Genomic DNA, 14,617 nt, shown 5'->3' with positions numbered 1-14,617 from the left:
ACGTGATACAAAGGTAGGGAAGACAAGAGAGGCACGAGATGAGGCTGTAAGGAGCAGCAGGGGCAGGCTGAGCAAGCCGGACAGGGCACCATAGAGTTGGGGACTATTTCTGAGCACAATGGGAAACAGGATCTAATTTTCTTGCTTAAAATTTTATCTTTTTTGCTCTATAGAGAATAAATAGCACAGAGCTTGGCAAACTCCAGATGCTCAGTAAGTGGCAAGAATAGAAGACAGAAGACATAGCAGGAGGCTCTTTGAATAATCCATCTGAGAAATTAGGAGATGGATATAGTCAAGAGATATTTGAGATAAAACTAACAGGACCTAAGAGCAGATTGGGGGTAGAGAGATGATGAAGAGGGGGGAATCGAGAATAACTCACCACGTGATGACTTTTCCACATCCTTATTCTAGGAAACGGCAAAATCTTCAAGAACCACCACAAGAGAAACAACGTCAAACGTGCTCTTTGTGACTCAGGGCTCCTTCAATGACCTCATTTCACATGTAGAAACATACACTGTGATGAAGAGGAGAATTTGAAAACAAAGAGTAACTCAGGCATCTGATGATGGAGAGTTTCCATCCTGGGTCTGCAATTAGCTCCCCATTACTCTTAGGAAGTGCTTACTTTTTCTCCGTATCAGCAAAATAACATGTCTACAACAGCATCAACAAAACCAACCACCAAGGCAGACAGACAGGTATTGATTTGCTTTCCCGAGGCCCAAGGGTTTCAGTGAATCAGATTTCTAGAAAACTAACCATTCCTTAAACACTGCAAAGTTTACAACTCAACTATGAAACTCAGATGAGCTCTTTCTCTCTAGGCCTTGGTGGTTTGCAGGTGGTGGGGGTCGGGGATTAAATTTTTCACCTGTCAAGGGGCATGTTTCTTTTCCATTTCTCTCTTTTGCAAAAATAATGAAAGGAAAAAAGATTCACACCAGCAGTGAAACCTAACTAATCATCCTCCAAACCCTCTCTATTTGCTCTCCATGACAGCACTGCATACATCCTCTGTACATTTTTCATAAAAACATACTGAAACACAGGTATACATGTATAAAGTTTCTTGGCTATTTACTTGCACAGAAATGTTTTTTCTTATACATGTTATTCTGAATATTACTTTTACTGGCTTTGTGTATATATAATGGATATAAAGATCAGAAATTTAGGACAGATTCATCCTTGTTAACAGTTGAATAATAAATCATAGTATGGATGTAATACAATTTCAGGTTACTTCCAGAGTTTTGCTTCTATATAATACATCAATAAACATTTTACATACTGGAGTTTTTATTTCAATGAAATAGATTTTCAAAAATGGGGCTCACCAGTAAAAGAGCCCATGTATTATTTATTTTTAGACATATAGCTACTTTTCCTAAATGTTATAGAAATGTATAGTTCTACTAGGGAGAAATGAGTGCATATTCTCTCAATGGCTACTGTTACTCTTTAATTTTTACTGATAAGATAGATGGAAAGTAGTATCTCATGACTGCTTTAATTTGTACTTCCCTAACTATTCCTGAGGTTGAATATCTCCTCTACTGTATTTATTCTTTTTTATTGGCTTGTTTTTTATTTTAATCAATTTGTGGGATACCTTTGAGGGATATGGGCTTCCCTGGTGGCTCAGACAGTAAAGCGCCTGCCTGCAATGTGGGAGACCTGGGTTCCATCCCTGGATTGGGAAGATCCCCTGGAGAAGGACATGGCTACCCACTCCTGTACTCTTGCCTGGAAAATCCCATGGATGGAGGAGCCTGGTAGGCTACAGTCCATGTGGTCGCAAAGAGTCAGACACGGCTGAGCGACTTCACTTACACTTTCACTTTTGAGGGATATTAACCTTTCATCTGGTAAGTGGCTAACATCCCTCAAAACTCTTCTACTAATCTTTATATATGAGTTACAAACTTACTTCTTAGTCTATGGTTCTCTTTTGCCTATGATATCTTTTGCAATAGAGTTTTTTTTTTTATTTTTATATAATTATGGTGGACTACCAGTCATCCACCAAAATCTACTGTGCTTTCTTCTTTGACACATGGTTGGACTATACTTTCCTGTTCCCCTGCAGTTAAGTGCAGCCTGGGACTAACTCTCACCAACCTAATGTCAGCAGAAGCAATATGCTCCTCAGACTGGAGCCTCAAAAAGTAGCCAAGGGCTCTCCAAGCTCTGTTTCTTCTTCCACCAGCTGGAACCTGAACATTACAGCCCAGTTTTGACCATGAGAGGACAAAATCTTAAGAGGTGATAAAGTCACATGTACCGGTCAGGATCCAATCCAGAAACAGAGACCAAGGATAAGTTTAAGTTTAAACCAAGGATTATTAAACTCAAATAAACAAATAACTATAAACAATAACTGATAAACAAGTAACTATAACAAAACACTCTAAGGGACCCTAGAGTGGGTCCTCCTTGGGGGAGGACATCCAAGTCCAGCCTAGAAAGGGCCCCTTTCCCTAAGGCTGGATTCAGACCTCATTTAGAAGTAGAGTTCAGCCCACCAGAGAGGAGAGAATTTTTCTTGATTGCCCAAGCCAGAGCTAGTCTCTGCCACTAGAAGAGGAGGAAGCATCCCTCCAGAGCACAGGCAGGCACAGGCAATGGCAGCTGGTAGCCTGGTGGCAGAGGCACACAGGTGGAGTGGGCCTGGGGCACAGGTCTGCAAAGGGAATCATGGCACCTCCACAGGCAGGGACCTTCAGGAGCCGGTTTCTGTGTGAAGCAGGTCCCCGGGAAATTATCACCAGTCCGATCTGAGTCTGTAAGTGGCCAAGGACCTCTCAGTCTGGTGCACATTCGGAGCAAAACTCTACTGGATGTCCTCATACCCACACTGCTGACCTACCAAGCAACCACCAGAAACCACACAGCCCCTCCCTCCAGCCATGTCCATCCAGCACCCTCTGCTGAGAAAGCTTCGTATCTTGCACGCTAGAAAGGAAAGATGCTTAAAGGAATTCTGCTCAATATCACAGAATACGTATTCATGAAAGGTGAATGTGGAGCTTAAAGGCAATAAAGTGATAACTGGCACTCTGGGACTTATCAACTTGGAAAGGGCTTGAGTTCCTGAATGACCACATGGTCCACCTGCAGCCCACCACTGCCTGCAACCTAACAGGAGAGAAGAAAAAGCTTTTGTGGGATTTTTTTTTTTTTTTTAGTCACTTGGATGGGAAGGTTCTTTGCAACAGCAGTTTGGTTTTCTCCTATTTCGGCAGTCTCCCTTTTCTTGGCTTCTGGGTTCCTTCCTTGCTGAGGAAGATCCTCTAAATTTCATTTAAAACTATACAGCAGATGATTATCCAATTAGGGAAAGACTAGTCAAAAGAAAACAAATGTGGCCACCTTGGTTGTGGTTGGTTGCCAACTACTTCCTGATCTAGACAAGCAAAAAGAGGAAAACAAAGACCAAGGAACTTTATCTAAGCGTCATGAACACACACCATTCTAGCTCCTTTGTGTAATTCCTGTGAATACTTCCCAAAATACAGACCTAAAGCAGCTGCAGAAAGAGAGGGGTTTAAATATAAAAGAATCATCAATAATTAGTTCTTCTAGCAGATTGAATGTCTTCACCGTTCTATACAAACGTGTGTTAATTAAGCAAGAGGCTTGAGCAGTTGGAAACATGGAAGGTATAGTTCAGTGCAAAGTTCTACACTGTCTTCCCCCAGAAATGATTCCTCTGGGCTACAACTCAGGTCTAACAGTAGGTCTGTCCTGTCATGTGTCATGTGTCCTGTCAAGTTAATTAAAGCCTCCCTACGAATTCTCTATCATCCTCCTTTCCTCTAGCATCATCTTTTTTGTGTGAGAAGCGAGCATGGCCTCATAGATAAGGTCAGTCAACACTGATGTCCATGCTGCGTATGTACATTGTGTTGGCTAGCCACTGTGTACTACTCAGTCACTCAGTCACATCCAACTCTGTGACCCCAAGGATTGTAGCCCGCCAGGCATCTCTGTCCATGGGATTTTCCCGGCAAGAATACAGCAGTGGGCTGCCATGTCCTACTCCAGGGTATTTTGCTGACCCAGGGATCAAACCCAGGTCTCCTGCACTGGCAGGCAGATTCTTTACCACTGCACCACCTGGGAAGCCCCTGGTCTTGTGCATATTTGGTGTTACATTTATATAAATATATATACAAATATTTCTACTGCATGGCATTTGTACAAGACCAATAAAAGTTTATTAAATGAATAAATATTTCACTCTCGCTATATTGCTTGCATCATATAATGTCAGGACTTTATATTCTTAAAATATTTCACTAAGAGGCGAATAATGTTCCAGTAAAATAGTGTGCTGGTTTGTATTTTTAGAGCAGCCCTTAACCGTGGTGAGTTATGTCTTGGAGGAGCGCTGCCCTCTGCTGGTATCCTTTTAAAAACAAACGCAAATTTGGAACCTACCGTGCAAGACTGGTCTTCGTTGAAAGGGTGTTTCTAAACCCCTGGTGTGCTGGACCCCAGAAAACCCCAGGGTCATAAACTATTTACAGAAGGCCAGTAGTGCAAAATATTCACTTTCATGGTAGGTTGTAAAGGATAAGCAGGATATTAAACAAGAAACAAAGACTGGTAAATCTCTTTATAGGTGTTTTATAGAGGTCCTGACTTGCTTTAATATTTGTATCATTTTTATTATGTCCATAATTTTAAGTGGCTTTATGTCAATCTTGCTGGGACCTATAACTGTACCAAAGAAATATAAAATATTAATGCCATCAAAGTTCCATGATCCCAGGGAAAGTGAAGAGCTTCAAAGAACTGATGGTCCCAATCGTTGGTTCTGCAAAACTATAAATTTATACTTGAAAATATGTCAATAATAGATTAAAACAGTAAGATGCATACACACATACACTGTGTGTGTGTGTGTGTGTGTGTGTGTGTGTGTGTGTGTGCGCGCGCGCGCACGCTCAGTCTCTCAGTCATGCCCGACTCTTTGTGACCCCCATGGACTGTAGACTGCCAGGTTCCTCTGTCCATGGAATTCTCCAGGCAAGAATACTGGAGCGGGTTGCCATTTCCTACTCCAGGGATCTTCCCGACTCAGGGTTACATATACATATACCTAAATGTGATGTATTTCTAATTTTGTAAATACATATTTCATATACACATATCTTTAAGAAGAAAGGTCAGGAATAATATATCAAAATGCTAATGACTGTAATCAGTAGATGGCAAAACTTTCAGCTATTCTTAATTTTTGTGTATATCTGCATTTTTCTAATTTTTTTCTGAAACAATCATGAATTACAAAAATAATGAAAAAATGAAGAGAGGAAAATTCACAGAAAATGTTATCAGGGGAAATTGTGAGAGATAAGACCTAACATCAAAAATTAAAACTCTCCCACACTACTATACGTAAAATAGATAACTAATAAGGATCTACTATACAGCACAGGGAAATCTACTCAATATTCTGTAATGGCCTATTATGGGAAAATAATCTTAAAAAGAGTGGATATATGTACACATAGAACTGATACACTTTGCTATACACCCAAAACTAACACAACATTGTAGATCAACTAGAGTCTAATAAAATTTTTTTTAAGAAATTAAAACTTTCCTGCCTAATACAAGTAAAGAGGCATCTTCGGATACAAACATCATTAAGAGAAATAGATCTCCAGCTGTCAGTTATAGGAAGAAAAGTGCTGAACCCCAGAAAGTTCCCTCTCAGTGAGCAGGCCCTTTGAGGAATGGTTCAGTGCCATTTATGCAGCAATTAATCATTAAGTCAGTCTGTTCTTCATTAAGAAGCAGTGAAGTCAGGGCCATGGTTACTCTGGAAATACGGCTTGCTGAGAGACTGCTTGCGTTATTCCAAAAAGAAGCCAAACCAAAGGCACTTGAATATCCCAAGAATGCTCAAGAAAGGGGGAAATGGGACGAACACTTGGCAAAGAAAGCTCAGCAATTTTCTTTTTAATTATTGAGATAAGAAAGGGAGTTTGGTTTCATTTAGCTGTTCAAATAGAAATCTATTTAAATATTTAAACAGAAAAGCCTCCTGATCTACCATCCTGCCCTCCTGTAACAGCTCTGGCCTTTCTACAGAGATAAAGTCTATAGCGGATTTGGTTTGGGAAACTTCTATTTTATGGGTTAGAAATTGATTTCAAGAGCCTTCAGCAGAGTAAAACACACACAACTGTGTATTTGCTTTGGGGTAAGTCCACACTCCCTTGCAGTACAAACTAAATCTCCTGCTGGTAAACACTAGGATGTTTGGCGTTTGAATTGCTTCTCTTTTAGAGCTGTGGTTCTGATAATCTCTTTCACAAACCATTAAGGACCCAAACCCTCCCTGAATGCCTCATCTTACTTTCCAGACATCACTCTACACTGTTTTCCTCCATTCTACTTGGGCAAATAAAATTCACCAACATCAAAGCAACAAATGTGCCTACTTGGTATCCCCAGTGAAAATTTACCCTCCCAGATGGGTCCCTATAACCAGACAACTCCTGTTGCTCTTTTCCATAACCAAGCCCATTTCAGAATTTAAAGATGTTTTAAAACTATATATCCTTCAAGAAGAAATTCCATTAAAGGGAGAAAAGGAAGCCTATCACAGCATTTAACCCATCAGCCTTTTTATGCCTCCAGGATTTTACTCTGCCTAGAATGCCCAGTCCATGTTTTCATCCAGAAAAATCCTTTGACCTTGAAGGCCTAGCTTGACTGTCAATACCTCAGTCTCCCCTAAAATTGTAATTGTGAATTATTCCCTGATAATCTTTCCCAATTGTCTTGTACATACTTCAGGCAGAGCTCCCAACGTTGTATTTCAATTTTGTATATACTTGTCTGTCTTCCCTCTTTGGACTGTGGGTTCCCAAGGAAACAGACTATCTCTCATCATGATATTTCCAGTACCTACTGTTCAATAAATAAATACTGAATGAATGAATAAATAAATATAACAACCCCTACAGAATCCAATTTGTTTGTATACATTTATAAGCCCAAAGATTAAAAGATCCAAAAAGACAGTATGAGAGTTTTATCTCCACTCTTTTTACAATATGTGATAAAACAGAATTGAACAAGTACTATTTTAATTACTACTTAACAGAGTGGCATTTATTAATATAATATAAAGGGTAGTGTGAAAGTAGCAATTTTCACCTCAGGGTTTCTCCTGGAGAAAATCAGCTTTTCAAGAAGAAAAGTAGATTTTCCTTGCAGCTCCTTTCACCAGATTCTCTTAAACCAGAACAGCCAGCCAAGAACTGTCTCACTTTTTGCCACCCCAAAAAAACATGATTTTTTTCCTACTCTGGTGGTGTGAACTTTCCCACACTGCTTTTTTCAGCTATGTGTGACACAGGTGGCTGAGAAAAGAAAATCTCAGATGACGTGGCTCAACTCAACAGTAAGACACTCTGTAAAATTTTACACTCCCTATTAATTTAGTCTTTTATTTTCTTTAATCACACCTCTCTTTGGGAAACTTGTTCCCCCATAGTCATGAATTACACTTTCTCCCTAAACTCTTTCCTGTTATTATTCCTAAACATTTCCCACATAAATTTGTTCCCATTACCTTTAAAATTAACCCCTTCATTGGTTAAGTTCAATTTTGTCTACTTCTGCTGGCCAACAAGCAAGTTGAGAAAGATGTACTCAATCTTTAAAATCCACAAGTAACACAAAATGCATTTTACAAACCAGCACAAAACCATCTACAAACCAAAAGAAACTCCCAGGCTGGTATTTTAGAAAAGATTCAGGCTATCACTAGTCTCCATCACTTGATCCATTCCCCTATGAAGCCATCAGTTCAGTGTATGGAAATACAAAGCAAAAATCACTGTCTTCAAAATTCAGTTAAGAAAAAGAAGCTTAGCCTCTATTACCTGAGTATTTCAGATAAACATGGGTCAGCCTTTAACAGCAGAAGTAGAAATGTCAGATGGAATGTCTTTGCAGCAGCTGGCATCCATCTTTAACAAGGAAATCGGTGCACTTTGTCTATATTGATACTTCTGGTACCAACTTAAAGGTGTGTTTAATTAATGCATCTCTAAAAGTCTATGGCTAATTTCATCCCTCAGTTTGTACACCTACAATTTTGTTAAACTTAGCAAAGTGATCATTTATGTTTGTGCATACTCTAATTCCCAAGGCTGAGAGTTAACATTAATATCCTCTTCATGTGCTGAGACCTCCTAATGAAATGGTACCCTAAATCAATCTTTTGATGTGCTGATTAGAAAGCAACGTTAATTGACTTATGACTTTATCTGTGATAGACACAAGACAAATCTTTTGATGGTGTCAAAGAAAGAAAAGATTGTTGAATATGAAATGTCTCTTATTTCCTAAGTTAGACGCATAACAGATTAGCATTTAGTCTCCAAACATGGGTGAATGCACTCTGCCTGTGCAGCTGTGGCAAGCAACTAGACACTACAGTTCCAATTTAGGATTACTATATAAAGTTGGGGTTTTTTCCAAAGCTGTTTGGGGTTATGAGTGGAACAGAAATAGCCTATCCTCTGAATTTAGAAGCAGAAAAAATAACAGATGTGCTAAAATATTAAGCATGATGGACAGAATAGCATTAATCTTATTTCTGGGCTTATTTCCCCTTGGAAAATGTCTTCACAAAGAAAGATTCACCCCAGGGACAGTCCGGTCCTCATCGTGTTATAAAAAATTTAGGAGGCTTATGGAGAGGTCATGAAACAGTTAGACTATTTGGTGGCAATGTAGGGCAGGAAGGTTTGGGGTCTACAACTCATATTAAAGATTTGAAATGCTTTGATTATCATAAATGTAATATATGGTTTGTCAAATTAGCAAAACATTTACTTTTAATAATTCTTGAAGTTAATACTGCAACTACTGTAGCTATGAATAATTTAAATTTGAATTTACATGTTTAATCATTTCTAAAAAAATCTCAGTGGAATGCAATTTCTCTAATTTCCATGTAAATTACCAGTGTTAGTAAATTTACTTGTCACTTAACCCAGTCAAGAATTCATTTAATTACTGAATATTTCTATGTTTTTGTACTAATCATGTAAGCTCTTTTAGAGGAAAAACTTCATAGAGATCTAATACCTAGTTCCTTTGACATACTGGAGTAGAGGCTACTTTTTAAAATCTAACCACCATGAATTATCTAAGCAACAACTACAAAAATACTCTCATCTATATTATTTCAAATGCTTGTTTTCTTTATGTTTATTATTAATAATATCATTTTAGAAGCTGAATATATTTCCCTTTGTGTTTTGTTTAGAGCATTTGACAGGTTTGTTTTAGTTAAGACTTCATTTAATTCAGTTGAGATTCCAATTCTCTAAAGGAAATGGGCCCCAAGGAGGTGAAAGAGGAGCAAAATAGAACAGTCCTCAGGATTGTGGAACTTGAGATGCTAAAACAACAGGTGGTCAATTATCTTTTAAAGCCTGTAGCTGAGGACAGAGGAGAATAGCTGTGTCCCCAAAGGAGGCCAGCCCAGAGGTCACCAGCAAGTCTTCCTCTCTCAAGAGCTCTGGACCAAAGGGAAGAATCCTCACAGATACCAATGTCAGCTGGAGACCGCATGTAGACCAGACTTTTATGACACATGGGCCACATCCTATCACTACACGTCTCCTCACTCCTCACAAGAAGTGCCACCAAACGTATGCTGACTCATTCCTTTATTCACTCAGCACACTCATACTGAGCACAAAGTATATGCAAGGCACCAATGTTATAGGCATGGCCAGCCCATGACTCATTAAGTCAGCAATCTGCACACACTCAGAGCCCCCACTCAACCCAGGGAAGAGCACAAATTTCCCAAAGCATCAACCTCAGACAAAAAAAATCCCACTCAAAACAGAATCAGAAGACAAAGCTGACGCTTGTACATGCTGGGTTTCTGGAAAGACCTGCTGCCTAATTCCCTGTATACTGGCAATTCAACCTTTCATTAAGGTAACCTCTCTTTGATGTCTTTCAAAATTTTGGTACATGGATCAGGACTTATATTTTATGGTTAATTACAAATATACACACACATTGCCTTAAAAAGTGTACAAAACTATTCTTGTGACCCAGATGAGTTGAAAACCCTTTGTGATTAAAGTCCTTAAATCCCCCTATCGGAAGTGCTGAAGCCAGTGTCCTCAAGGGTACAGGAGAGTTATGCTGGGCAAGAGTAGATGTAGGTGATAACACTCAGAATGACAGAAGGCATTGTCATTGTGTTCATTCAGTAAACATCTTTGTGTCCTTACCCTGTACGGTGGCTCTGTGCCATGTATTAGGATATAAGGATAAACATGACCACAAGATTAAAACACACAAAACTTAAATTCCTGCCTAAAGCAGCTCATATCCTCTTAGAGCAAGCAGACACATAAACACTTACCATATGGTGGAATGGGTATATGACATGTGAACAGGATACTTCAACACAGGAGCATTATGAAATTGAGCTAGAAACAGTGGAAAAAGAATCAGAGAAAGTTTCACAAAGTAGGTGACAATTGAACCGGTCTTGTCAGACAAGTGGGAGCTTTCTAGGTGAATTAGAGTAGAAAGGATGTTCAAAGTACTGAGACAGCACATTGCGTTTGGAGAACCAGATGTGTCCAGAATACAGATGTGTCAGGAGATCAGGCTTAAATGGTAAGCAGAGGCCAGATCACAAGAGCTCTGAATTCATTAATAAGGATCAGTCTGGGTTTATTAATGGTCTAGGAAATCACATGATCGATTTGGATATGGAGCTAGAGTATAAAATTAGAAGTCTTTGGTTTATGGGCTGATTTTAAAGTGGAATAAAGTATGTAAGTAGAGCTTGTGAGTCAGAAGAGAAACTGGGAAACTAACCCTTTTGAGCATTTAAGAAGCAGGAAGAGAAATGAGGCCACAGAGTTTTAAAATGAGCAGCCAGAACAGGAAAACCAGAAACGAGGGAAACACAAGAAGGAGTTTTGAATAGGAAATCTCTAACTATACAGTAAAGTGGTCAAGTAAAATGGAGGATAAGGGTCCCGTGGAATCAGCAAACAGATGGCCACTGGTAAAATAAGAGGGAAGTCAGATGCAGGAAGCTGAGGGATACACATGAGATGAGGAACTGAAGACAATTCAGCCATGCTTCACAAGGGAGCATCAACTAGAGGGAAACAGAGAGTCATGAGGTTAGGTTTGTAAGATGAACGAAACATAAGCATAGTATTAGGGTGTATTAAGTAAGAGACTCAAAATGCAGAAGACTTAAAAGAGGCCACTGCAGGACTGGAATGCCAAAGGCAATGAAAGCAGACAGAATCAGCGGTGGAACTAACCTTGGGCTCCGGAAAAAGGAGGGAGCTAAAAAATATATGCTGAAGAAGACTATTTTGAAAAATTAGCGGTAGAAGTGAACAGTGTTCATACCGCCTGGCACTAGTAAGGAAAAAGGTCTGGCGTAGAAGGCTGAGAAAAGTCATAAATGTTGGGAAAACTTGATACAGTAAGTAGAAAAGGGAGCTGAAACAGGCACTATAAGGATCACCCAGGGACTGTGTGGATCAACTTAGGATTGGACACATTAATTTTTTATAGTGACATCAATCCACCCTGTTCCTGGTTTCTATCAACGTTCAGAAGCCCAAGAATAAAACCAGAGAAGACTTTCTGTTGGATTGACCCAGGATTTGACATTGTACAACATATGGGGCAAGAAAACTGAATGTGCTGGCTGTAGAGGTCTAGAACATTCACGTAAAAGAGAGGAGAAAGTTAACTCAGCAGAAGGCAAAAGAAAATGTCAAGAAATTGGAAATCTTCACAAATCTTCAGGAGCTGAAGATGACGGAACTTGGGAAGTAGGACAGTGAAAAAGAGGAAGGTGGTGGTCAAAAAGCAGATGAGTTCCTAGCGGTGACTGGATCCAAGGTGTAACTGTGAGAGTGAGTTCCACCAGCAGAGTGAAGGTACAAACAACAGATCTGTGATAGACTCCAAGTCAGGAGAGTGACTTAAGCTTCCCAGGATTTTATTTATTATGTGCCACACATAACAACTTCATAACAACCCTATGAGGTAGGGACCACTATTATCATCTGCCTCATCTTACAGCTGAGGAAACTGAGACACAGAAAGGTTAAGCAACCTGCCCACGTCACACAGTTATTCTAGCAGGAGCTGGGATTCAAACCGAGGCTGGCTCCAGAGGTCTTGTTCCCAACATTATACTCTACTGCGTCCCCTAGAAGGACAGCAGTTGCCTCTGGGAGGCATGGGCAGCACAGATCAAATCAGAGGTATCTCTGTGAGAAGGGAAAAGGATGAACAGTCACCTAATACATTAAACACTCTCCATAACACCAAAAGCATCAACCACTGTATTTATTGAGCTTCCACGATGTGCCAGTTTGTGTTATTTCAAAACAACTGACCCTAGCATAGCAGCTGTAGAGCCAGGATTTCATTTATTCCATATTCCTTCCCTGAAATGTACACAAAAGGGTTTTTGTTATATAAAAAATGATAAACTAAAATGATACTCTTGTGGTTCAGCCTACTAGGTAGTAGAATCTTAAGTTAAATGATTCTATAAAAATCTGGGGCTTAAGCAGCCAAATATAATCATCTGAGAAATAACTGAACAATTGGTAGAAGCAAATGGTGCTGCACACACAGGAATAACCAGCTTGTAATCATCAACTCCACAGCCTGTGTGTGATAGTCACTCAGTTTGCAACCCATGGACTGTAGCTCACCAGGCTTCTCTGTCCGTGGAATTCTCCAGGCAAGAATACAAGAGTGGGTAGCCATTCCCTTCTCCAGAGGATCTTCCTTTCCCAGGAATCAAACCCAGGTCTATTGCATCGCAGGCAGATTCTTTCCCCGTCTGAGCCACCAGGGAAGCACACTTCACAGCCTACCTATGACAAAACTGAGAAGTTTGGCCTGACACTAGTCAACCTGGCCAACCTAGAATTATTTATATTGCAACATATTAGAACATCCCAAGGAAAAATATCTGAAGAGGTCAGACTCATTTTTGAAAGCAAGTTTTAAACACCTTCTAGAACAGTCTGGTTACATGCAAGAACACCTCCTTGCTCAAATATTCAACTACATCACACTGCTTTCATCCATCAGTTTTTCAACATTTATTGGGAATTACACCAAGAATTATGGTTTGACTGGCAGCAGTGCAAAATTTCCTAGTACTTGAGTTATTGGTGGATGTAGGATGTCAATATAATGTTGTAACATGCTTTCTTCAATATTTGTGGCAATAAACTTCAGAATGAACTATGGCATGCCATATTTTTTGTATTAATAGAGGATGAATTCCCCGATAGTTACATTTTATAGCCTCCTTTTAATAAATTATAATTTCATTAGTCTTCCTCCAAAAATCTTTATAGGAAATATCTTGTCTATTCCCACCCTCCATCAAGGAATAACCAGGTCAAAATGTAGCAGTACTAGGCTAAGAAGTTAGAGCTAAAAATTATTATCCTATGCAGTGTGAATCACCATCTGCAGTGATTTTGGAGCCCCAAAAAATAAAGTCTTGACACTGTTTCTACTGTTTCCCCATCTATTCGCCATGAAGTGATAGGACCAGATGCCATGATCTTAGTTTTCTGAATGTTGAGCTTTAAGCCAACTTTTTCACTCTCCTCTTGCACTTTCATCAAGAGGCTCTTTAGGTTTTCTTCACTGTCTGCTATAAGGGTGATGTCATCTGCATATCTGAGGTTATTGATATTTCTCCTGGCAATCTTGATTCCAGCTTGTGCTTCCTCCAGCCCAGCGTTTCTCATGATGTACTCTGCATATAAGTTAAATAAGCAGGGTGACAATATACAGCCTTGACGGACTCCTTTTCCTATTTGGAACCAGTCTGTTGTTCCATGTCCAGTTCTAACTGTTGCTTCCTGACCTGCATACAGGTTTCTCAAGAGGCAGGTCAGGTGGTCTGGTATTCCCATCTCTTTCAGAATTTTCCACAGTTTATTGTGATCCACACAATCAAAGGCTTTGGCATAGTCAATAAAGCAGAAACAGATGTTTTTCAGGAACTCTCTTGCTTTTTTGATGATCCATCGGATGTTGGCAATTTGATCTCTGGTTCCTCTTCCTTTTCTAAAACCAGCTTGAACATCTGGAAGTTCACAGTTCACGTATTGCTGAAGCCTGGCTTGGAGAATTTTGAGCATTACTTTACTAGCATGTGAGATGAGTGCTATTGTGCGGTAGTTTGAGCATTCTTTGGCATTGCCTTTCTTTGGGGTTGGAATGAAAACTGACCTTTTCCAGTCCTGTGGCCACTGCTGAGCTTTCCATATTTGCTGGCATATTGAGTGCAGCACTTTCACAGCATCATCTTTCAGAATTTGAAATAGCTCAACTGAAATTCCATCACCTCCACTAGCTTTGTTCGTAGTGATGCTTTCTAAGGCCCACTTGACTTCACATTCCAGGATGTCTGGCTCTAGGTGAGTGATCACACCATCGTGATTATCTGGGTCGTGAAGATCTTTTTTGTACAGTTCTTCTGTGTATTCTTGCCCCCTCTTCTTAATATCTTCTGCTTCTGTTA

The 14,617-nt window shown here is 39.7% G+C and overlaps 1 protein-coding gene across 3 annotated transcripts in view; it reads right to left on the bottom strand.

Annotated features, from left to right (window-relative positions):
- LOC145528812 (uncharacterized) overlaps positions 1-14,617 on the bottom strand; it is a 612,770-nt gene that overhangs the window by 487,222 nt on the left and 110,931 nt on the right. Inside the window, exon 2 of one of the 3 annotated variants that reach the window (XR_014070713.1) lies at positions 386-523. The exons of the other annotated variants lie outside the window; for them this stretch is intronic. The gene's annotated coding sequence lies outside the window, so the exon portion shown is untranslated. The remainder of the gene's footprint in view (positions 1-385; positions 524-14,617) is intronic. 3 annotated transcript variants of the gene reach the window in all.

This window comes from Giraffa tippelskirchi, chromosome 12 (assembly GCF_054371585.1).
Source record: "Giraffa tippelskirchi isolate mGirTip1 chromosome 12, T2T-mGirTip1v1.2.pri, whole genome shotgun sequence".
Classification (NCBI taxonomy): domain Eukaryota; kingdom Metazoa; phylum Chordata; class Mammalia; order Artiodactyla; family Giraffidae; genus Giraffa; species Giraffa tippelskirchi.
This window is presented reverse-complemented; position numbering and strand designations above follow the sequence as displayed.